The sequence below is a fragment of the Somniosus microcephalus genome, unplaced genomic scaffold, assembly GCF_052327205.1.
Source record: "Somniosus microcephalus isolate GS21.2 unplaced genomic scaffold, FLI_Smic_1.0 scaffold4, whole genome shotgun sequence".
Lineage (NCBI taxonomy): Eukaryota > Metazoa > Chordata > Chondrichthyes > Squaliformes > Somniosidae > Somniosus > Somniosus microcephalus.
The window spans coordinates 1,630,206-1,633,432 of NW_028225191.1; the positions used below are offsets into that span (position 1 = coordinate 1,630,206).

At 48.1% G+C, this 3,227-nt stretch overlaps 1 pseudogene; it reads right to left on the bottom strand.

Moving 5' to 3' along the window:
- Window positions 1–927: 927 nt before the first annotated feature.
- On the bottom strand, window positions 928–2,425 carry LOC147084043 (uncharacterized; annotated as a pseudogene).
- Between the last annotated feature and the right edge of the window lie 802 nt (window positions 2,426–3,227).

Genomic DNA, 3,227 nt, shown 5'->3' on the forward strand with positions numbered 1-3,227 from the left:
TTTCTCAATCCTCGATCCTCCCACTAGATTTGGCTACCTTATATGCCCTTGTTTATAGTCGAATGCTATCCTTAATTTCCTTACTTATCCATGGATGGCTGTCTTTTCTTTTACACCCTTTTCTTCTCAGTGGAATATATATTTTTTGGAAGTTGTAAAATAACTCCTTAAATGTACACCACTGATCATGTATCGTCTTACCCTTTAATCTATTTTCCCAATCCACTCTATTCAATTCCGCTCTCATACCTTCATAGTCTCCTTTATTCAAGCTTAGCACGCTTGTTTGAGAGCCAACCTTCTCACCCTCTAATTGAATATGGAATTCAACCATGTTATGGTCACTCATTCCAAGGGGATCCTTTACTAGGACATTTTCTAGGTCCTTTACTAGGACCTTCTCGAGTCTGTTCCAACTGACAATGGCTTAAGTGGCCTGTTCTTATACACAAGCTTGGTTACCGCTCAGGAAATGAGATTGTTTGGACCCGTCTGTTGACTGCCTCCTGAACTCCTGCTAATTCAGGGAATTTAGTCCATCTGTGACCAGACTATAACCACAAGACCGTCGGGTTATCACAACTATACGGTCCGTGAGGTTATTATTAGATTCAAACCCAGACGTTGTGCCTTCACTTGTCTGGCACTTCATCCCATAACACGGGTACAGGGGCTCAGTAATGTTTCATCCATCAGAAAAAGACAAAGTACAACAACATACTGGTCAGCTTAACAGAATCTCATCATATTTAAGGGGCCATCAATATAAAATAGTCTCTGACAGATCAAGTAGGGAATTCAGGAGAAATGTCTTTACCTAGAGAGTGGTGAGAATGGGGAACTCGCTACCACAGGGAGTAGTTGAGGTGAACAGCACAGATGGATTTATGGGGAAGCCCCACAAGGGAGAAAGGAATGGGAGGATGTGTTGATCGGGTTAATTGAAGTAGGGTGGGTGTGGGGCATAAACACTGGCATGGACCAGTTGGGCCGAATGGCCTGTTTCTGTGCTGTACATTCTATGTAACACCATCAACAGTCAAACAAAGGGAATCATCAGCACAAAAATCTTAAAGATTAAACAGCAGTCCAAGAATTTCTAAAACATTCATCCATTCCATGTTCATGTCGCCCCAGCTACAGAACAGTGTGAACTCGTTGGTGTCTCAGCAGGTGGGATGACTGAGTGAATCCCTTCCCACACACAGAGCAGGTGAAAGGCCTTTCATTAGTGTGAACTCGCTGGTGTGTCAGCAGGTGGGATGAATGAGTGAATCCCTTCCCACACACAGAGCAGGTGAAAGGCCTCTCCCCAGTGTGAACTCGCTGGTGTGTCAGCAGGTGGGATGACTGAGTTAATCCCTTCCCACACACAGAGCAGGTGAAAGGCCTTTCATTAGTGTGAACTCGCTGGTGTGTCAGCAGGTGGGATGACTGAGTGAATCCCTTCCCACACACAGAGCAGGTGAAAGGCCTCTCCCCAGTGTGAACTCGCTGGTGTGTCAGCAGGTGGGATGACTGAGTGAATCCCTTCCCACACACAGAGCAGGTGAAAGGCCTCTCCCCAGTGTGAACTCGCTGGTGTGTCAGCAGGTGGGATAACTGAGTGAATCCCTTCCCACACACAGAGCAGGTGAACGACCTCTCCCCAGTGTGAACTCGCTGGTGTGTCAGCAGGTGGGATGACTGAGTGAATCCCTTCCCACACACAGAGCAGGTGAAAGGCCTTTCATTAGTGTGACCTCGCTGGTGTCTCAGCAGGTGGGATGACTGAGTGAATCCCTTCCCACACACAGAGCAGGTGAACGGCCTCTCCCCAGTGTGAACTCGCTGGTGTGGCAGCAGGTGGGATGACTGAGTGAATCCCTTCCCACACACAGAGCAGGTGAAAGGCCGCTCCCCGGTGTGAACTTGTTGGTGTTCTAGCAGTGTTGAGGACCGAGTGAATCCCTGCCCACACACGGAGCAGGTGAACAGTCACTCCCCAGTGTGAACTCGCTGGTGTGCCGTCAAATGTCCAGAGCGTTTAAAGCTCTTCCCACAGTCAGAACATTTAAATAGTCTCTCATCAGTGTGAGCTCGCTGGTGTTCTTTCAGATCCCCAGAGCTTTTAAAGCTCTTCCCACAGTCAGAACACTTAAATGGTCTCTCATCAGTGTGAACTTGCTGGTGTCTCAGCAGATTGAATGACCGAGTGAATCCCATCCCACACACGCAGCAGGTGAATGGCCTCTTTCCTGCTCTCTCCAGCTGGTGTCCCTTCAGCTTCTGGGAGATTTTAAAGCTTTTCCCACAGTCAGAATGTTTCACCAGCCTCTCCCCAGTGTGAACTCGTTGGTGTGCCAGCAGATTCGAGGACCGAGTGAATTCCTTCCCACACACTGAGCAGGTGAACATAATCTCTCCTGCTTTCTCCAGCTGGTGCCTGTTCAGGTCCTGGGACCCTTTAAATCTCTTCCCACACTCAGAACATTTAAAAGGTCTTTCATTAGTGTGAACACGCTGGTGTGCCAGCAGATTGGAGGAGCGACTGAATCAGGTCCTGATGAATCGAGTGACTGTCTGATCTTGACGTGATGTTCGGTCTGAGCTTCCTGTCTGTAAATGCTCCACTTCTAAAACCCTGTAAAAGAAGTGTAGAAAGGGGTAAGAGGGAGAATGTTACCTCATGTCCCCCTTTCCCAGCCCAGGGGCAGTGAAGTTGATTTTCAGGCCCCAGCTGCTGCACAGGTTACATACGAACATACGAATTAGGAGCAGGAGTAGGCCACTCGGCCCCTCGAGCCTGCTCCGCCATTCAATAAGATCATGGCTGACCTGATTACTCCACATTCCCACCTACCCCCGATAACCTTTCACCCCCTTGCTTATCAAGAATCTATCTACCTCTGCCTTAAAAATATTCAAAGACTCTGCTTCCACTGCCCTCTGAGGAAGAGAGTTCCAAAGTCTCACGACCCTCTGTGAGAAAAGATTTCTCCTCATCTCTGTCTTAAATGGGTGACCCCTTATTTTTAAACCGTGACCCCTAGTTCTAGATTCTCCCACAAGAGGAAACATCCTCTCCACATCCACCCTGTCCAGACCCCTCAGGATCTGAGATGTTTCAATCAAGTCACCTCTTACTCTTCTAAACTCCAGCAGATACAAGCCTAGCCTGTCCAACCTTTCCTCATAAGACAACCCACCCATTCCAGGTATTAGTCTAGTAAACCTTCTCTGAACTG